The 22,836-nt window shown below is 34.2% G+C and overlaps 2 protein-coding genes across 4 annotated transcripts in view; one reads left to right on the forward strand and one right to left on the reverse strand.

The window, feature by feature from the left end:
- Positions 1-9,117, reverse strand: part of LOC145243678 (putative aminopeptidase NPEPL1) — a 61,965-nt gene extending 52,848 nt beyond the window's left edge. The window contains exon 1 of the mRNA XM_080106734.1: positions 8,948-9,117. The gene's annotated coding sequence lies outside the window, so the exon portion shown is untranslated. The remainder of the gene's footprint in view (positions 1-8,947) is intronic.
- LOC145243677 (ATP-dependent DNA helicase Q4-like) overlaps positions 6,589-22,836 on the forward strand; it is a 46,729-nt gene continuing 30,481 nt past the window's right edge. The window contains exons 1-2 of one of the 3 annotated variants that reach the window (XR_013862934.1): positions 6,589-6,727; positions 19,007-19,141. The gene's annotated coding sequence lies outside the window, so the exon portion shown is untranslated. Of the gene's footprint in view, positions 6,728-10,323; positions 10,670-19,006; positions 19,326-22,836 lie in introns of those variants that run through there. The other 2 variants (XR_013862933.1, XM_080106733.1) reach the window with 2 other exon arrangements.

Consider the following 22,836-nt stretch of genomic DNA (forward strand, 5'->3'; position numbering starts at 1 on the left):
TGGTGATAACGGATATCAGTGGAGCAAGTAATTATAGATAAATTGAACAAAATTTAATTACAAGATGAAAACATAATGGCATACAAAAGGGTGGCCAGAGTTAATTAATTTTAGGTAAAATGTGAATTTCTGCATCAAAATTAGTTTAGAATTACTCTGAAGAAATTCAGACTTTTTTCTTCTAAATGCAGTAAATGTATCAGAGGAAAACGGAAAAAATTTAGAAGAATCGTGTGTTCAAGCTTAACAGCAACAAATGCAACAATGAACGATACATTGAAGAAAGTGTTTTCTGATATTTCATCAATGGAATGCAAATCTAGTTATCAAAATTATTTTGTTCAGCAAATGCTGAAATGCATTTAGAAGAAGAATGGCTTCTGTCATAAAATACTCACTTATTTTGCTAAATGAAGAGTCATGTTGAATTGAAGCAAGATATAGGTCTATCTTTATAGATTTATCTAAAGAAAAGCAGGACCTGGCAGTATTTTTCCACTGCCACAAAACATTAGAGAATGTGTTCAACATTTGGCGATAATGGATATTGGTGGAGTAAATGGTTAAGTGCAGGATGAAAATATGATTTAAAAAAAAAAAAAAAAAAAAAAAAAAAAGCAGCTGAAGTTAATATGAATTCCTGCATAAAAAAATTATGGAAATTTGGAATTACTCAGCCTTTTTTGTTCTGAATGCAGTAAACGCATCAGAGAAAAATTAAAAATTAAGAATCGTGTGTTCAAGCTTAACATATGCAACAATGAGAGATACATTGAAGAAAGTGGTTTCTGACAATTCATCAATGGAATGTAAAATCGTCCTTAAAAATGAAGTTAAAACAGTAAATTATAATACATATAGATTTTTTTTTAACTGGGTGGGGGTGGGGGGGTCACTGTTTATCAAGGCCCAAAAGCCACTCTAGGATAAAGGTTAATGAGTGTCAGGTAGATAATGAGACAACACCTTGATAATTAGTAAAGGTGGAACTTTGATAAGGTTTGATTATTTAAGAGAATGGTTCAGCAACGTTGTAGAAAGAAAATATAGGGGAAAATCAATCCTATGAACTAAGCAAGATAATCCATTGTTTTAAATGTAATTCAACTAAACATTTTGCCAGAGATTGTACGCATTCCAATTATAGAAACAATATTAACACCATCGTGAACTGCATAAAAACTTTAGTTCTAGTTCATGTTATCGAATACTCGTAAATGATTCATAATCTAATGTAAAAATGTCAATAAAGAGACATTAGGTATGGCAGTTCATGAATTATTACTGGAGAGCATTAATTTGACATTTTTTTTAATCATCAATATATAGTAGTTAGCAAAACTAGCAGTTTTCATTGATATATTTTTAAATAAAATATATCAATGAAAACTGCTAGTTTTGCTAATGGATAAATCATTTTTGACAATGTCAGTCTTAATATAACATTTTGTAGAATATATTTCTAAAAGTAAAAATTAGATATTTTAGATATTTTACTTTTATACCAATCTGAAAATTTGTTTTTAACTAAAACAGGAAGCTCGGTTTAATAAGTGAAACATTTTTATAGCAGTAAAGTTTTTATCTGACATCGGTTCTGGCAGACTGAGTCGGCCATCATTCTGTTTCGCCTTTATTTTTTTGTAAATTGTGTTTTGGGGAACAAACAAAAAAAAAATACATAAATTAGAAAAACAATGATTAAAAAAATAACTTGCGTATGTAAGAAAAAACAAAGCTAATGAAATAGGAGTTATTGTTGAAATTCGTATAGCTGGAAGCAATTCTAGTAGATTACAATGGCTGATGGGAATTAAGCTTTTTAGCGGAAGTCTCCTTTATGATGCATGAAAGCGCCAATATATATATGGCCGCTTCCATGCATTCATAAAGGAAACTTCCGCCAAAAATGGGTATATATGCTGATGACACAACGCTCTATAACAGACACGACAGGAAAACAAATGAACACATATCTAAAGAAATGGCAGAAACACTAGAGGATGACCTCCAATCTGTAGTGGAATGGGGACAAAAATGGATGGTCATATTCAATACCGCCAAGACTAAACTTGTTTCCTTCAATAATTACAAGAAACCTTCTCTACTACCAATAGCAATGGCCAACGACTCTTTATCTGAGAGTACATCTTTCAAACTCCTTGGCCTAACGTTCACAGGAAACGAGTTGGAACAATTACATTGAAAGTATTGCCAGGGCTGCTGCGCAGAAGGTAGGCTCTCTCTACCATGCTAGAAAACTACTAACACCCGAAAGTATCCTGTACCTCTATAAGGCCACCATTCGCCCATATATGCAGTATTGCTGTCATATTTGGGCTAGTGCATCTGGTTGGGCAAAGACTAGGAGAATCAACCCCAAAATCAAACACCACTGCCTTATGGTCCTTATCACAGCAAAAGGCTAAGAGATGGGAACTGACTTCAAATCCTACTGCTGTCTTGCAGTTTTCCTTAAAAGGCTATGGAACCTCATCCAGAAAGAAAAGGCGTAGTAGCGGACATGATAGGGTGACTGTCTACCTCACTGGGATGATTTTCGGCCAGAAGCTGCGGTCTCCTCTGCTACCAGTCGTCGCAGGTTTGCTCCACTGGAAATGAGCATTGCAGGTTCAGAGCGTGTTTATCTGATGCGCAACAGATACTACAACTAAATTGCGCAAGCAAGTTAGGAGCTAAGGTGGAAAGTCCCATACTGAAGATTAAAGTACTGAGGCCCTCGACTCGTCATCGTCAAGACTAATGGACTTCATGATGATGACGACTTACATATATGCGACCTTTCTGATTTATCTTTTAATGTTGTACCTACTTTTGATTACTATTTACCATATTATCCCATTCCTTCATTCTCATTTCATATCCAAATGTCATTAAGCCAGTTTTTCTATATGTGCATAATTCTGCCCTTTTCTTCTGACGAAAAGCATTTAGTTTCGAAATGCCATGGTTAAAAGCTTTCTTTAATTTTCTCCTTAACTTTTCCTTATTGTTCTGATGATATAATAAATTTATATAACTTTTAATGTTCATCTTTCATTTAATATTATTGTTTGCTCCTCTTAATAGTGTTGATAAGTTTTGCTTTCTTAAAAATTTACTCTTTGATAACAATTATATAAAACAAACCTTGTCTATGTGAAAAACACTTTCTACTAAACTACTGGTCTACAACCTTGAAATTTGATAAGGAATTTGGATCTGTGGAACAAATTCGATTTGGATTTTAATCGGTTTTTACCGATAGATGCTATGGAGTCAAAATTGAAAAAAAATAAATAAATAGAATAGAACTTGGCAGGCGTAAGTCGATAAAGCGTGTTATTTCTATGCATGCGCAAATATACATTTATATGTTAACGACCTTAATTTTTAAGATTTGTAAATATGCATTTAGTTCAATGCTAGAGAGCTACATATTCTAATCTCGATTCGAATTGATGGCATCCAAGTTATATAATTTTTTTACTTTTGCAATAAATACTATATATTGGGCACAATAAAGGTTTGTGTGGAGTTGCTGGTTACAAAATAGAACGATTTTTTTTCCAGTTTTTTTTTTTAAATAAACAAACGAAAAAAAAAAAGTTATCACACACAACTTTCGTAAAGTAAACATGAGGTGAATAAACTTGAAGTTCACCATCTTTAAAAACTTGCATAAATGAAAATATCATATTTAAGCATATTTTACGACAGCGCAACACCGGGTGGCCTGCTAGTAATAAATAAATAAATCCCACATATTTTTGTTTTCTGTTTCAGGGACCACGGACCTGGGTTTCATTTTGTGTAGTCGAAAAAAAGAAAAAAGAAAAAAAGAAGAATGGGACCCTATTCTAGAAAATTTTTTATCGGTCAAAAAAAAAAGAAAAGAAATGATGTTCCTTTGACCCGAAGTCTCAACACACCTCCCAGAAATTTAGGGTGGGGGCTATTAATTCTTCTCTTGCACTTCTGGAACGACAACAATTTGCCAGGGAATGTTAAAATGCACAGATGCCACCGAAACTCAATTTAAAAATAATTTTTACTTTTAATTAAAGCTTAAAGGTCAAGTATTATGGTTCTGTGCTGCTCGCATAAAGAAAAGCAGCTTTTTTTTGCCGCGCCACTACTGTACTAATAGGGGTGTCAGAAATTTCGTGAAAAATATTGAATAATTCCACCCTGTCTTTCCAAGCTTATAACTCCTCGAAAAATGTAATTCAAGCCCTAATTTTTTTTTTTTCAATTAAAGGAGCAAGGACCAAGGTTTCATTAAAAACAAAAAAACGTTTTTTTTTTAAAAAAGGTTTTTAACTTCGGACTTTACAGGTTAATTTCTAAAAAACACTACTCTTTTTTGTTTTAAATTTGAATATATTATTATTGCTCTTTTATCTTCAATTTGTGATATATAACACTTTGATGAGTAAATTAATTATTTACTTTTAAATAGACATTTCAAAATGGGAGGCGTGAATTAATTCGATCCCCTGTCTTTCCAAGCTTATAACTACTCGAAAAATGTAATTCAAGCCCTAATTTTTTTTTCAATCAAAGGAGCAAGGACCAAGGTTTCGGGTTTGTATTACTGTACACAGATTCGAAAAAGTTGTCAAAAAACAAATATATAACAAATAAATGTTATCAAAGGCAAGATAAGTTACTTTTCTACCTAACTGGATATATTTTTTGTGTTTTTATTCAGTGTAACATGTTTATTCAGCTCGAAAAACATGCAGTGTTTACCGATGTAATACATGAATAAATGAATTTTCCAATACATCGGCGATGTATTGGAAAATTCAAAATGGCGCCCAACTCTCTCTCGGAGAGGGTAAGTTTGGGAAAAGGTGTAATAAATAATAAACTAGACAAAATACTGTTAGAAATTCGCTCAATATATGTTACCGTGACATAAGTTGACATATATTCGGTGTTTTTTTTAATAGTATTTTGTCTAGTTTATACAAACCCGGAAAGAGCATAAAATTTCACATTGACCCTGAAAATATCGTAAAAATAGAATCAATAGAAAAATTTTGATAGATTTTTAAAGTTTAAAAACTGAAAAATACTGAGCTCGTAAAATTCAATTTCATTACTGTTTTTTTTTTTTTTAAATAAAAAAATATATTTCTATTACTTTTAAAACAACTTTAATAGTTTATTTTGGAAGTATAATCCATAAAGAAAATAAACCCCCCACTTTTAAAAGAGAAATTACGAGTTTTTTAATATTTTATTCGCAGTTTCGTGTTAGGGGTGTCAAAAATTCCGATACACCTACTGTACTAACGAACCGAACAGTGCAAAGTGTACGTGTACTGGACTCAAGTGAAAATGTACGAAATACGAACTGAAAACACGTTTAAACACGAGTTCACAGAAAGAAAGAATACGCCCCCCTCCCCCCAGTGAAGAAGCATTCAATCTCTCCAAATCGAAACTGATTTGGGTGCTCCTACACTTTATTGTCAAAATTGGAGACGCCATTTTATTTCACGCACCTGCTGTCCAAATGCAAGGGAGATATCATTATTTTAAACTATGGTCGAAGCATGAAATAAATAACAAAAAAAAAATAAAGTGGAGAACGATTACTTTCTGAAAGGGAAAGAATAAATTAACCTAAAATTAACATTTATTACTTCCAGAAAAATTGTAAAACCGACATTACTGGAGAAAAGGAATCTTGACAATATTACTCAAGAGGACATTTTTTTTTTTCAGATAATAACATCAGGATGATAGACTTTCTGCATGTTTACAATTATTTAGCTGTTCGAAAAAAAAAACAAAAACAAAAAAAAAACTATATTATAAAAATCCAACGTTGCTTTTATTACATAATTATTTTATTAAAATTCTATTTTCTTACGCAAACTTTTCAATAAATGTTTTTACAATTATATTTCGATTCCCAGTAAAAAAAAAAAACAATAAAAAAACAACCCACTTCACTTTCTCCGTTAAAAAAAAGAAAAATAATCATTTAAATTAATTTGTTGTTGACCCTTCAAACCTGCTTTAATTCAATAACATGTTTAAAATTATTTATTTGTTTTCATTACAATATTTAAAATTATTTATTTGCTTTCATTACAATATTATTTGAAAATTATATTTTCTTACGAAAACTTTTCAATAAATATTTTTACGATTATATTTCGATAAATTTCCCGTTTTTCAGTAATTTCTTTACTTTTTTTTTCTATAGTTCTTTCCGGAAGTTTAAGTTTTTTGTTATTTATTTCATGCTGACAGCAGGTGCGTGAAATAAAATGGCACCTCCAATTTCGGCAATGAAGTGTAGAAGCACCCTGCTTTGAATCAAGAGAGCAGCCCTTGTACACAGCAAGGGGATCGGTAATCATTTTAAGATAAATGACCACTGACCAGACCGCCGTCCTAAATTTAATCGAAAATTGGAATAATAGAAATAGTATAAAGGCGATAATTTTATATATATATATATATATATATATATATATATATATATATATATATATATATATATATATATATAAAGATTAGAACGTGATAAGCGTTAAAATGTAGTTAAAATCAATTTAGGATTACCTAATAATTGAGCGAGAACACATTTCAACAGTTAACGTCTTCAGCGATAAACAATCATGGTTCAATAAGCAATACAAAAAATTGGAATGTAAACAATGTGTAAATTAAACGAAGTCTTATAAAAGTTTATTAAAAAAAGGTAAAGTATGAATATTTTGTAAACACTTCGATTCATTCTAAGCGCAACAGACATTATTAAATAGTATTTTAGAAGAAATTATTAAAATTGCTTCACAGCATAATGATTGAAACAACTTCGTTTCAGGTCACTTAAACTTGACTTTTGACATAACTTCCGGTTAATCTTGCAAAAATCTTGGATTATTGCTAGCATATTTAATCATTTTAAATGTGTATTTGCTCAGATTGGTACTAGTGCACTTATTGATCCGTGCTGAAATAATAACATTATTATTTAAAAAACAAAACAAAAACATTCTTAACGAGGGGAGGGTGTTCTGTATCTATTCTATACTTTAACCTTACAATTGAATAAAGAAAAAAAAAAAAAACTTTAATTAAACTTGGAAATACGATTTAAAAAATAGCGCGGTAAGCACCCTGAAATTTAACGTGAAATGATTTAATGATATGAAAAACAAAGAATCCTGTACACACGTGTTTTGGTGCTTTTTTTTTTTTTTTAAGAATTACACTTGATTAAGAAAAAAAATAAATACATTAAAAAAATACAGAAATTTTTTATGTACGTACTCAACACAGAACGAATAGCATATTCCAAAATTTACGTAAATTGGTCAAGTAGATCTTTTTTTACTAAGAAAATCAAAATTTACGATTTTTAGTGATGAAAAAGTTTTAATCTGAATACAAATAAAATTTCGATAGTCGAATTGAATTGTCGCCCTTGATATTTAAAACAAAATGGCGGCTCCTGGACCCCCGTATCGCTTCCTTAAAAATTTGATTTTTTTTAATTAGGGGGGGGGGGGGAAACAAAAACTACTTGATCAATTTACGTGACAACTATGTACATGTGTATTTCTATAATTCTAAATGCGCACACATTTTCTTTATCGCATCCTGCTTAGGACGGCGATCTCAATTTTTAGCAATGATGTAACACTTTATCACAGTTTCTATGATTAGAATCATCAAAAGTGTATTAATAAAATTCTGAACGTTAACATTAACAGTTTTAATGTAAATATTAATAAATAAGTAGGCAACAACAACCAACTAATGATTTTTTAACTAATGTCTGGTTGAAAGTGTTCATCTACGAATCTACACTTTCATGGAAATCAAACACTAAAAGTAGTTTTTTCAACAATTCTCAACTGTATTTCATTAAAAATATTTTTTTAACAATGGTAATGATTACCGCTATGCGAAACTGATCCCCACTCTAAATTCTTGTTTTCTTTCTGTCAGGTTTTCAGGGTGTTCACATGTAATCGTCTAAAAAGTAGAATCTTATTTTGGGGGCAGGTGGAGTGATTTAGCAAAATGTATTAATGTAAAATACAAACTGCAATAATATATATCTTTTGTTTCGGTAAAGGTTAGTAATAGTATAAAAATATACATGTTTAAAAATAGAAATCGTTCAAGACACGGTATGAAGGCACTTGATATGAAAGAGCAAACAAGAATAAAAGAGGATTATCGTAAAAGACAAGTAATGCCAATTTGCCTTAGTCTTGAAAAAGACCAAGGTTGGGGAAAACTTATGGCAGGTGAAAAAACATTGGGTTTCATTCCATTGAAAGAATTCATCAGGCTAACTATCTAGTTAAATTAATATATCTGATACATATATCGGCTGGTTGGCTTACATCATCAAGTTAAGGTTTCCATCTGTGTGACTGCCTCAAAGCAAAATCATTAGCTATTTAACTCCACTATTAATGGCCCGGTGGATTAAATAAGGAATTGGCTCTACAGACCAATTGACTTTGACTTGTCGATGTAAGCCATTATATATATGAAAGAGGATGAGATTTACCCGTTTCCGAGTTGTAGCAAGGTTAGACGTCAATGTAACGCGTGTATATGGGATCCAGCTCCCCCAGGCGGATACCCTAGAAGAGTCTAAAAGTAACCTAAAACAGACCAAGTAAAGTTGCATTAGCGAACCGGAAATAAACTAATCCTTTCCCAAAGGAGGAGGTAATACCTAGAAGAGTGTCCTCTTAGAAACGAACCATAAGCCAGACAAAAAATGTTGGCTCAATAGGTTACTTAGCGAAGAACGAGAACGAGTCAAAGTTTTCCCCAACTTGGGCTATAAAAGAATTTAAGATGCGGGTTACCGAACACATGAATTAATATTATTCTTTCTTCACAAAAGGTAGCAGCGAGATAAAATATTAAAAATGGTATTTTGTTTCCTTACCTATTTAATGAAAGGATATTCGTGGTCGTCTTGGGTCGGCTAAAAGAAGAAATCAGGTTGATATTTGTCAAGGAAATTAGGAGAAAGTTAAATTGCCATTTGGAAAAGGAGAGAGAGAGAGAAGAATTGGCGGATGTGGCCGGTCTGACTCGAGGGAAGTTTGTTCTTTTGAAAGGTGGGCTTAGGAAGATCAAACAGTGGGAGGAGACAATGGAGTTAGCACATACGGGAGGCAAGGCATTAAAGGGACAATATTAATAAATTAGTAGTGACAATAATAATAATAATATATATATTACTTATTATTATCTTTATAGAAGAAAAAGACGCCGGCTGAAAAGATTTAGAATGGGTTTTGTTTTGTTTTACTTTTATTTTTTGAAAGAGAACATACCACCACGTGAGTGACAAGGGCAGACAACTCTGTAAGATATTCTTTTTTTTGTAGTAGTGGCATAGTGTTTTCGTTTTTATAAAATAAGATAAGAAAGAAAATAGAAAAACTAACTGAATTAAATTTTAAAATGAAGATGAATTTGGTTATTAAAAACAAAGTAACAGCTGGAATTTAATATGATCATATACTAAATTCAAATCGCCATTTCAAGGCTTCCTCTTAGTCCCTAAACGGAATGCACTTCATCTTCTCCGTCCTCACAATCGGTGAAGGAGAAATCCTTTTAGACTGAGCCAATTTAAAGTTTTGTCATAATCCACTTTTGTGGAATTGAATTTCTTCCACATTAAAAACCGACTTTGTTTCTAACTCTGTTCTCGTGGGGAGGCAAGTAAACAGAAACACAGAGAGTAAGTTTAACATGGGGAATCTAACTCATGTTCAAAGAAGTAGGCTCTTAATCGGTGAAAAATTGCAATGGTCAGATCCGTTGGCATTTTCCAATGGGGGTGTCTCAGACAACCGGGGGGAAAAAAAAAGAAAAAAAAGCCTAGCAAATAGGAGGTAAGGCAAGGCGTAGAAGAATGCTTTCGAAATAGATCAGTACAGATGATGTGTGATTGTTTGAACTTGAGCAAAGGGTCGGGGATGTATTTCTAGCCTATATGTAACTTATAAAAACACATGGAATTATTTAATATTATTTCCTAATGGGATATTAAAATCATAAATAAAATAAGGCAAAAAATATATGTTTGCATACACACACACGTACATTATATATATATATATATATATATATATATATATATATATATATATAAGAAAGAAAGAGAGAGTGAGTTTGTATGATAAATATTTGTGAAATATGCTTTTTATTGTACAGGAATAATACAAAAATATGATTCTAGAATAAATAAATAAAAATTTTTAAACTCTCGCGTGATTTTCATCGAAATCTCGTTTATTCGTGATAAGTCTTAGGAAAAAAACAAAACAAAAATGGCGCGGAATTTAACAATCTGGTTTTAAAATCTTATTTTATTTTGTATAAGTGACGGTAATTAAAAATCTCATGGTTAAATAATAAATTAAAATTTGTCTATATTAGTCATAGGCAGCAAAAATGTAAATAACTTATGAGAGGATTAAAAAATCTTTTTTTATTTTTGTTATATTTAATTTCGATAACTAAGTTAAAGAAATCTTTTGATAAAGAAAATGTATAAATTGTGGTAAAATTAAGTCTTGTTTTTAATATAAGATTCTTCCTAAAACAACAGAAATCAAATAATGACTTCATGAAGAGAAACTGAGATTGTGAGGTAAGTTTTAAAAGTCTTATTTTAAAAACACCCGGGCGATGACGCAAATTAAGTTACTAACTCATTCGAGCTATTGTTCCTTGACACTTCATAGGAAATAGACGGTGGCAGCCGATTTGGCATTCCCAATGAAAAAAGTTCCACGAGTTCTTGTTTCATTTCAATATTATTTTAAAATATAATAGATAAGAATATCCGTAAAATGTTTTTTTTTTTTTTTGGTGCTTCTACACTTTATTGCCAAAATTGGAGACGGCATTTTATTTCACGCACCTGCTCTCCAAATTTAGGGGAGAACATTTAAACTATGGCCGAAGCATGAAATAAATAACAAAAAATTAAACTTCCGGAAAGATCTATGAAAAAAAGTAAAGAAAGTGAAAGAGAACATATATACATAATTGTTTAATTGGAAATGTTTCGATTTAATTAATGAAAACGGAAAGTTTTTCATGGAACATTTTTTTTTTTAATTAAAAACAGAAAATGAAATGACATAGAAGTGTTTAAACTGGGCGAGCGCCATTTGAAAACAAACCCAAAACATTTATTGTATAAAAATTTATCAAAATATAATTGGAAAAACATTCATTGAAAAGTTTGCGTAAAATATATAATTTTAGTAAAAGAATTTTGGGTACTCCTTGGGCGTTGAGTTACATGGCGACCAGCAGAAAAAATAATAGTCGCTTCCTTAGTCCCCCACCCCACATGTAACATATTTTATTTACTGACGTTGCCGTAACTAACTTATTTGTCACATTTACAAACATTTATTTATTTATTTTGAAAAAAAGTTTTACTCTTTATTTAAAAGAAAAATGTCACTAAACATTTATTACTAATTTCTCACTTTTACAAACATTTGATTTTAAATTTCTTTTTAAATGACGACTTTTTTTTTAATAGTATTTGCGGATGGGTATGTTGACAACAAATATCAGTTAAATTTTGTAAATATCCCCCTCGCCCAAATGGTGTTTATTCCGAAATCCGTTGTTAACATGGAGAGGTTGAGGGTGTTTATTCTGAAAGCCGTTCTTAACATTTGTGGAGGTGGACCTAATGTAAAAATAAATAACTAAATCATTTACTGATAATTTCTTATGACCTTCACCTTCACCGAGGTGCACGACTTATATGATCTTCACCGAGGTGCGCGACTTGACACACAAAAAAAACAGCCTCTTAATCACCTGCTAACGCACGCGTCACTGTAACGTCCAATGACAACAACAACCTTCTCACTCGATCTGCCTTTCATACCACTATCTCAATCCCTTCTCTTGCGCATGCGCCTGTAGATTCCTGACAACCTCGAGACTTCCGCTTATAAAAACCCAAGTTTTGTTGTCGCGCATGCCTATACAAGGCACAAACACGTGGGCGTTTGTTTTGTTGGTAAGTACTACACTCCCTCCTGATCTGATGATCACGATCACATAGAGTGCACTCCGGGGGTGGCCTCTTAGTTCGTTGGCTTCTGCAAAGGGTGGTATTTACAATCTCGGATTCAGGTTCTGGTTCTGGTTCTGGGTGTGGTTCTGGTTCTGGTTCTGATCCTGCCTGATCAGACGAACTACAACTACCACTCTCTTGCTCGGTGACTTCACTCATCAGCAGCTCATCATCTGATGATTCATCGCTCTCTGTAATTGTGGGATGTACTTCACTAGCTGGGCGAAGATCGCGCACATGGCGTGGGGTTCCATCAACAAGGACCGACTGCTGGCTGACCACTCCAGATATTCGTCCTCGCTTGAACTTGGTGGTGCACCGGTTTCCAGGGGGTCTAATCCAAACTGGATCCCCTACCTTGTATTTGTCATGACTCTCCTCGTCGATTGGTTGGACAGTGTCAATGCCCTTTATCCTAACACGGTATTTGTGTATGGCATTGGCTGGTGCTGTTGTTAGTGTCTTCCCATCCTTTGGTGTGATGTTATACCAATACGTGGCCTCCGTAATGGTGCATTGCTTTCTGGTAGCAATTCTCTTGATGCTGCGATGGCTCCTCTCAGCAATGCCATTCCCTGATGGCACATGAGCACATCGCAGTCGTAGTCGGACACCCCACTCATTCAACAACTGCCGAACTTGGTGGCTACAAAAAGTAGCATCGTTGTCCGTCAATATCTCTTCCGGCGCACCTCGCTCAGAAAAGATAGATGACAGTTGGCGGACAACATTCGCTGAGTCCTGCCTGATCATTTGGTGCCACACCACAAAACGAGTGGGTCCACAGTTGATAAGGGTTAGAAAGGGCTTACCACTGTAATGGGTAATATCCATCGCTAATCGTTGCCACATATGCTCAACTTCCAATCGCCCCTTCTGCCATTGCTCAGGTGCAGGATCGATAGACTGGCATGCCTCACAGTGCTTGATGATCTGCCTGACATCCGCCCTTGTCACTGCCGGGTCCACATGCCTCGCAAAATACAAAGTTCTTTTGATACCTGGATGTCCACTCTGCACATGAATTCTTTGTATTTGGCATGAGCTAATCGCGCCAACTGCGCAAGATCGAGCAGCGAACTCCACGCCTGTGTTCACAGCTTCATACCATTTGTGAGGCACACGGGTTAGTTGGTCTGCACGATTACAGTGTGATGCCACGAGCGTTACACTCACCGACAGGTCATACTCTGATACCAGACTCTTCAGGGTGTTTAGCCTCTGCCGGATTAACATCTCACTGGCTGCCTTAGTGCGGATTCTCGTTCGTCCCGAAAGAGTGTCAGACACCCAATGGTAGACGCAGAGAGAATCCGTGTACAAGTGTAACTTCTTTGACTGCCATTGCAGTGCCAGATTTAAACCCTTCACAACAGCATCCAGTTCCGCCAGGTTGATGTGTTGAGCATCATTCACGGGTCGCAGCCAGCACGCGTCTTCAATTACATTTCCACGTTGCTCCAATAACACTCCCAATGCCAAAGAACTAGCGTCAACCCACACATTCACAGTGTCACCATCGACACACCATTCTCCACGGGCAGGGTCCTCCTTGTTAACTCTCTCTAGGGTTTCTGTCGTCATCAGAGTTAGAAGAGCATCATCAGATACATCATCCCAACCTGTAGTTACTAAATTTGCCCTGCGTTTGATGACGTCCACAGCTGCTCGGAGCCAGCCACACGCTGGTAAGTGACCAATAAGTTTCCCACACAAGGAAAAAATAGTCCGCCGCGTAATAACATCAGGGATGTTTGGAATCTCACTGCCACGCCTCCATCGTAAGGTACCGTCTTTCCCGCAAACGTCCAATCCTAATACCCGTGCTCCATCCCTCAGACGTTCGGGATCCTTGCACTCCAACCCGAATTGAGCTAACTTTTCTCTGACGTGCGACGCAGATTGTACGTCTTCATTGACGTACACATCGTCAATATAGGCCGATGTTGCGTCCTCAGTGGTCTTTTCCTGGGACAACACTGCATTTACGATGGTCTTCATGATTTGCGGTGCCACATTCAGCCCAAAGCCAAGTCGAGTAAGGCAGTATCTCTGACCCCGGAACCACACTGTCTGGAACGGCCACAATGTCTCATCCACTCGCACCTGCAAATAAGCCTTCCGCAAGTCTACTATAGACACATTGGAGCCCTTCTGGCGCCATTCTCTCAGCTTGCTGGCGCACACATCAGCATCGGCAGTGTACGTCTCAATGTATCTATTGAGTTCACGATAGTCCAGCACCGGACGAACTTTTGATTTGTTATGCTGGACTACCGCCATTAAGGGAATCAGACCCTTGGGTGGTCCCAGCTTGTTGGGGTAGGGGATCAGCCATCCATCCTGGATCCATGCCTCAAGTTCCTTCTCGTATTCATTACGCGCCTTGTCGGGTATCGAGTACTCTGCAATGCTATTCTTGAGTTCGGTTGGCGCCCTTCCTTCTGTCCACTTCCACGATGCAGTCCATGCTTTTTGGTGAGGGTCGTAGTCCACCTTAAAATCAGGCCGATCAATGTGAACTGCAGCACACACTGGGGTTTCCAAAAATCGCACAGTCCCATCTCTTCCGATAACCCCCCCCCCCCTCCCCCAGTGCCTTAATAGCATCATATGCCAACAGTACATCAAATCCCAGCAAATCCCCTCGCATCACCAGCACATCAATGTCTGCGGCCACACCAGAGTCTGTGTGGACTTTGACAGTTCCGGCTCCACAGCAAGCTTGCGTATTGCCACCTATTGTGGTTACTTTGATGTTCTGCTTTGTCCAGTTTCGACACAACTTGGCACTCATGATGGTGTGTGAGCACCCGCAGTCGAGAAGAGCTGAACAAGGCACTTGGTCCACGTACACATTTATTGTCGGTTGCGCCTCAATTAAATCTTGTCCGGGGAACAGGGCGGCGCTGACGTCCTGCCCCCTGATGCATTTCCCGCACAATTTTGGGATAAATGTCCATAACTACCACATTGGAAACAGCGCGGGTGCCCCCGCCCCTTGTTAGTACAATTTCTTGCGAAATGGCCTCGCTGGCCACAGCAGAAACATCTCCCATTGGTCGTGGGTCTCAAACTGGGACTCTTTTCAGCATTAGTCTTGGCTGCCTGCGCCATCATTACAACCGGTTCCCTCAGGTCCTCCTCATCTGTGATAATGGCTCGAGCGCGTTCTAACAAATGTTCCATGGGCGTTACAGATACGCTGGTGGAAGCCCTCAACAGTTGCTTAACATGGGTGGGAAGGCCGGCCACAAACGCATACGCCAGTGTTTGCTCTGACACTCCATTGCCAAATAGAACTGCAAGTTTCTTCAGCTTCGCGAAAAAGACGTCCACGGTTTCTCCTGGCATGAGCTTCCTAGAGGCAAATGTTTCGTAGGCCGTGCAGGGATCCATGGTAAATGCCTTGTATAAAGCATTTTTTATACAGGTAACATCAGCCTTCTCCACGGCACTAAGTTGCTGATATACACTTAGGGCGCCTCTAGCCAATCTCAGGGGAATCACGGTATGCACCCCCTTTACTTCACAGAGGTTGCAGGTCAGCTCAACCCTTTCGACCTAGTCGACAACAGAAGTGGATCCGTCGAATTCAGGTATCAGTTTTAAATCAAACTTTGCCCCAGCCATAGTTGTCCAGGAAAAGAGACAAAACGAAATCACCGAAATAGCTTATGAGGAGGGGGGGAACTAAAGGAGCGACTATTATTTTTTCCTGCTGATCGCCATGTAACTCAATGCCCAAGGAGTACCCAATTTTGTAATGAAAGCAACATTTATAAAATATTTTTTTTTTCTTTTCGAACAAATAATTTTAAACAGTTTATTTTTTTTATTTATTTGATGCTTCGGCCATAGTCTCCCTTGGATTTGGAGAGCAGGTGCGTGAAATAAAATGGCGTCTCCAATTTCGGCAATAATGTGTAGAAGCACCTTTTTTTTTTTGTTTTTTAAATATAAATACGTTTATTTACTTTTATGAATGTGATTTTGGCACTAGTGCATTAATGCGAACGTTAGATACGGGCAAAAATGGGCGGACAAAAATGGGGGACCTAGTTTTGAAAGCCGATTTATTATAATTTTTTTTGTAGATTTCCGACTACTTTTTGATTGTATTTGAAAGATTAAAGACTAAACTTAATTTCCAAAAGGAAAAAAAAAAGTTATGAAAATGTTTCCACGGCCAGCTACCCAATTCAACTAAAATTTGAAGTTAAATAAATTCATTGTAAAAATCCTTTAAAAGATAAATATTAGTTTTCTGGGTCTATTTCAAAGATAATTAGTAAAGTAAAGGGTACTAGTGCACTTATTGATCCGTGTTGAAATAATAACGTTATTATTTAAAAAGCCATTCTTAACATGGGGAGAGTGTTTTGTACCTATTCTATACTTTAACCTTACAATTGAATAAAAAAAACATCATAAAACTTTAATTAAACTTGGAAATACGATTTAAAAAATAGCGCAGATCACTGATCTGCCAGATCAGAAAGTGCACTAGCACCAAGTAATATTGAATTAAATAATAATAAAAAAACACACCTGAGTGATTCTGGCATTCGCAAAAAACTAAAATTTTGTAAACAGGAAAATTACGAAGGCCCAAACTTTCAGGCAGAGACTGAGAAAATGACGTCATGTAATTAAAAGGGAGGAAGTTCTGGTACTCATGCAGTGATCCGTGCTGAAATAACGTTATTATTTAAAAGGCCATTTTAATATGGGGAGGGAAGGGTGTTTTGTACCTATTTTGTACTTTAACCTTACAATTGAATAAAAAAAAAAAATTAAAAAATCATAAAACTTTAATTAAACGTGGAAATACGATTTAAAAAACAGCGCGGATCACTCTCTGCATTAGTACAGAAGGTCTTTTTTTTTTTTCCCCCAGTCACGCATCCGTACATTCCTTTTCTGAATGTTTGTATTAATTTTTGCATTTTTTAATTTAATTGTTTTTCTATGTTCCTATTTTTAAATTATTTTATTTTTTTAATTATTGTTCAATATTATATAAAAAATATGTTACGCCAAAAGTTTTACATTCTTGCGAGCAAGAAAATTATTAAAATCTTGTATATAAAAATTATGCGAAACCTGTTAGTGAAAAAAAAAAAAAAAGTAGAAATATTTTTTGCAATTATAATAAAAAGGAGAAGTCAAAATGTTTATATATTTTGAGCATCAGCATTCATTTTGCCCATACGTAGCGGACGTACAACTTTTTTAGTTTTAGTGGGGATATTTAGAGGGTGCAAAGCAGGAGCAGCCGCAGACAAATACATAGTGGGGCAGATTATCTCAATATTCCATAAGAATCTTTCACTTAGTGATACAAGCACCAAGTGAAAGATTGTTTCAGCAATCTGCTCCACTAGCTGTGTCAGAAACCGACCTTAAGAATGCATGCAAAAAATTAAATAATTCGACCTCCTATCTTTACAAGCTTATAACTACTTAAAAAATGTAATTCAAACCCTAATTTTTTTTCAATTAAAGGAGAAAAGATCGAATTAAAAAAAATAACAGGTTTAATAGCAAATTATGCAATATTTGTTTTAAATTGGTTTTCTCTAAAAAAAGATTTGAAGAAAATCAACGAAATTTTACTTACTTTGATTATAAAAAATCGATATAAATTCCAAAAAATCACTTACCTATAAAAAAATACTATTCAATGTGTAGTTCCATTCTTCATTGTTAAGAATTTATCCATATTTATATTTTAAATTCCATTTATTTTTTAAATAAAAAAATTTTTTAAACAACCATTTGAAAAAGGCGCCATTACGTAAGCAGTTTTTTTCAAAACACTGGAAGTACTGGTTTGTTCCTGTTTAGAACTACGGATGGACAGAATGAAGTAAAAACCACACATTCACGGTTTTTTTTTTTTGCCTTTAAAAAAAAACAGTCATGGAATTTTTTTTTTCTTTTCTCAAAGAAATACATAAATTTTTGACTTAATATATTTTAATTCTACTTTATCGAGTGAATTTTTTTTTTTTAAATATCTAAAAAAAGAAAACATTGAATGAAACAAAAAATTGTTGTCAGCGTACAATACTTACTGGAGAATATAAGCAGAACATAGGCTTCCAATTAAAAAAAAAAAATCAACATGTTTTTTAAAAAAAAGAAAGGTTTTGCACTTTGGACTTTACAGGACAATTTCCAAAAAACATTTCTTTTTTTTTTGTTTTAATTTTCAATATATTATTTATTGATCTTTTATCTTCAATTTTTGATATATAAAACTTTGGTGAGTAAATTAATTATTTACTTTTTAATAGACACTTGAAAATGGGGGGGGGCGTGAATTAAAAAAAAACGTTTGTCTAAAATATTATATTCGGTTTATTGGAAAGAGCATAAAATTTCACATTGACCCTGAAAATATCGTAAAAATTTAACAAATAGAAAAATTTTGATAAATTTTTAAAGTTTAAAAATTGAAAAAAAATTAACTCATAAAATTCAATTGATTTCGTTACGTAAAAAAAATGGCTGCATGAAGGCATGCCGGCACTTTGTAAACACTGTTTTTAAAAAAATAAAAAATATGTCTATTATTTTTTAAACAACTTTAATAGTTTATTTTGGAAGTATATTCCATAAAGAAAATAAACAAGCCACTTTTAAAAGAGAAATTACGAGTTTTTTATATTTTATTCGCAGTTTTGTGTTAGGGGTGTTAAAGATTCTCATACACCTACTCATGCATTTATATGAGAAATTCCAGTTACAATGCCATTTTCCTATTATAAGCCGCCTATGCACATTTCTTGTAGACAGCCTGTGATTGGTTAATTTGTATGGGCCAAGATAATTACTTGGCGGGTTTTTTGTAAACATTCATTTGTTTTTCAGACTACAAAAACCTCCGGCAAGAGTGAGACTCACCGAAAGTCGGCTCCGAGAAGAATGCCTTATCGAGAATGGAGCTGCAACAATTTCTTCATGTTCATATCACGTAAATGTTTGGTGAAAAAGGACTTGAAATCTCTACAAGTGCAGACACCTTTATATTGTGCCGAAGATATCCCGATTAAAGGATGGCATCATTTGAACATTTTCATCACGTTTATATCACCAAAATTTTTGAACTTTTCTCAATTCAATTAGGGTCCCAAGGGACTCGATTTATGCCTAATTAAAGGCACCAGAACTCTTGCCGAGAACACCATGAATTATCATGGACCTTTTTGAAGGAAAACCACGCTACCACTCCAACCAAAATCTGGGAGGCAAAACTGACCCACCGTTTTGCAAGGACTGTACCCCGAACCAGTAACCTTTCTTTGATGTTATAACTGAATAAAATTTGAGTTTAAAGGTATGGTTTTGTAATTGTGGAATTATTTTTACCTCAGCCAGGAATATTGAGTTTGTGAGATTAATTTGTCACATTTATTGATCCATGCTGAAATAATAATGTTATTATTTAGAAAGCCATTCTACATGGGGACGGGAGGGTGTTGTGTACCTATTCTGTACTTTCACTTAACAATTTTATAAAAACAGATATCAGCCAATTTTCCTTTTAATAATAACATATTAATATACCAACCCCCCTCCCCGCCCCCATTATCCAGCAAAGTTCAAGCCAAAATAAAAAAAAGAAAAACAAGGCTACACACACCAAAATTCTTTCCTTTCCATTTCCGGATTAATGAATTCTCCCTAGAATATGCTGCATACAACATCGGAGCCGATGCGTATTTCACTATTGGGGCCTCACTCGTGTACTGTGAGATATTAATGAAAGAAAACAATCAGAAATCACAAGAAACTCACCTCAAGGTAAATTTTATCAAAGTAAAAAAATCCAAATTGCAAAAGATGTCATCTTTAGCCATCTGCCGAGCAGGGCTGGTAACACCTGAAAAGGGTAGTAGTTCATGGTTTATCTTCACGTAATGCAGAATACAATATTCCTCGCTGTTTGAAGAATAGCTCCAACAGGTCGATGAGTTAGTGATGCCTTCCAAGGATGAATGCTGCCAGTCCGGTAATCATAATTGAAGTTCACTGTGCATAACCGTCTGAATGGCGGACAAAGGGAATCATCTCGAAGAGTCATTATATAAGTAATGATGAAAGTCGATCAAATTGAAGAACACAACAGTGTGCGATAATATAATATTTCACCCAAGATAAGACCATTGTTGTTTGCAAATGATAATATTTTGCCCCACATTAGGACATTAATGCATCTCAATGAGACAAAGGGGTTTTGAGGCTACAAGCCTTGAGTAAGTTTTCGTATGTCCATTTCGACCTGTTGTCTGTGTGAAAACTGGCGGACTGAAAAAATAAATTTAACGCCAAGAATACCCTTGGCAGTTAGTAAGAACAATCAATCTGATAGGTTCAAACAAAATCGTGGGTGGTCAAACCAACCAATGAGGAGCCTGCTTATTTCTGCAGAATTTCTTACAGTACGGTCAATATTTTTCAGGTTATGTCCAAAAATTGAGTACACAAAGTTAAGATGCCAGAAGTGAACTCTGTTTACCTAAATATGTACTGGAAGTCACTAAACATGAGACGAAAAACGAAACCATATGGAACCACTTTTTCAGGTGATTGGGGGAGTGAGGGGGAGGGACAAAACCGACTGTTTTTTTTTGTTTTTTTTTTTTTAGAGCCGTACATTCATACATACCTATAGTGAACGCTTAATTAAATTTTAATTAATTTTTTAATTAATTAATTTTTTTTGTTCCTGATTTAAATTTTTTTCAATTTAATTTTATTTTTTAAAATTAAATTGAAAAAATATGCTACGCTGATGATAACACGATCATTCATGCAATGAAAATATTAGAATCTTACAAATAAAAATTACGCTAAAAAATGTAACCCTTAAAAAAAAGAAAAATATATTTTTTGCAATTATAACTCTTTTGTATGAAAATATTAAATAAACAATGCTTAATTTAATGATAATATCGTTAGTTCGAAAAATTAATTTTGCTTTGAGTTATATCTATTTCGTTAATATAGACTTTAGGGGCATTTTTCGTAATGTCCCTAAAAAATATTGGCAAATGCGTAGTGTAGTGGCGTAAATTATTTGACGACAGAAAATTATAAAAATCATTTATTTTTACATAAAACACATTAGACCCAAAGGCCGAAATAAAAACAGAAAAAATTTTTCATTTTTATTATTTTTTTCATAATTTTTATTAGACTAAATGTACAACATTCGAGGCCGCCATATTGCTTTTAAAATTTGACAGATTAGCCTTTTTAAGGCTAAATTTTACCTTTTTACGCTCTTTCATGAACTATGTTTTTGGCCGCAATATTTTTTTGTCATGAAAGAGCATAAAAAAGGCCAATCTGTCAAAACTTAGAAAGGCCAAATTTTAAAAGCAATATGGCGGCTTCGAATGTCATACATTTAGTCTAATAAAAATGATGAAAAAATAATTAAAATGAAATTTTTTTCTGGTTTTATTTGAGCCTTTTGGGTCTAATAATGTGTTTTATATAAAAATAAATAGTTTTTATAATTTTTTGTCTGTCAAATAATTTACGCCGCTAAACTACACATTTACTAATTTTTTTTTATTATTTATTTTTTATTTTTTTATTTTCATAAAAAAAAGCTAAAATGGCTTTCTTTCTGTTGTTTCTGCAAGACTGTGAACATGGCAGTGTATGCGAAAAAGTCATTTCCAGCAATGTTTTTAGTCAAACGTCAATGTTTGTTTTATTTTTAACAAAAAACAAGTTTTTTTCCCCCCTTTTTTCAATTACATTACAAACTTTATTTGAAGTTTATTTTTAAAAAAACTTTTACATACATAAAAAAATCGACTTCATAGATCTTTTATAATATAAAATTTTGGTGCTTATGTATTCTTGGTACTGCATTATTTTTAAAGTTTTCAGATTAAATTCAAGTTTCACAATATCTTTTTTATTATCATTATTATTATTAAATTTAGGCACGGCCAAAATATTGAAAAATAAACAAGTAATTGTTGTTTTTAAAACGAATTAAAATCTATTAAAATTCATTATTCTTGAGCAACTGTTTTTTTTTCCAGAAAGATAAAAGCCTGAATTTTATCATATGAAAAGCGGAATAATATAAAACTTTTTCTACTATTTTTAATAGAATTTAAAATTTTCCAAAACTACACCATTTGTTATGTAATGGATGGCTGGCACCATCCGATACATAACTGAAAAGAAAAAACTTCTTTAATAAAAGATTTAAAAGAGTGGGCATCGAATAATCGATTGTCCACCAGTCGAAAAGAGAAAGTGCTTACGTCGTAAACAGAGAAATCGGACGACGATTTTTTTGTTTACAAAACAAGGAAACGTGACATTCCTCGTAACTCTGGAATGTATAGATATTAGCATGAGTGATAAATTCACGTGTCGGTCAGCTGAAGATAAATCGCACAATGATTCTGGGTCAGGAAGCGGCGAAAAAATTGTCAAAACGTGACTAAAGAACGCGTGTTCTATTATCGATCAGTTGATTGACAGGTCGCGTGGATTGGAAAAAACCAAGCAAAAGAAATGCCAATATAAGCGGTGATTTTTGGAATCTAACGAGAAGGAGAAGAAGAAGGAGGAGAGAAGAGAGAAGAAGAAAAAGAAAGAGTTAGGAAGCGTGCGACTGTCGAGAGTATAGCGTTTCCACACACCCCTCTCCATCACTGAAATGAACA

This window comes from Euprymna scolopes, chromosome 22 (genome assembly GCF_053919585.1).
Source record: "Euprymna scolopes isolate OS-2025 chromosome 22, ASM5391958v1, whole genome shotgun sequence".
Lineage (NCBI taxonomy): Eukaryota > Metazoa > Mollusca > Cephalopoda > Sepiida > Sepiolidae > Euprymna > Euprymna scolopes.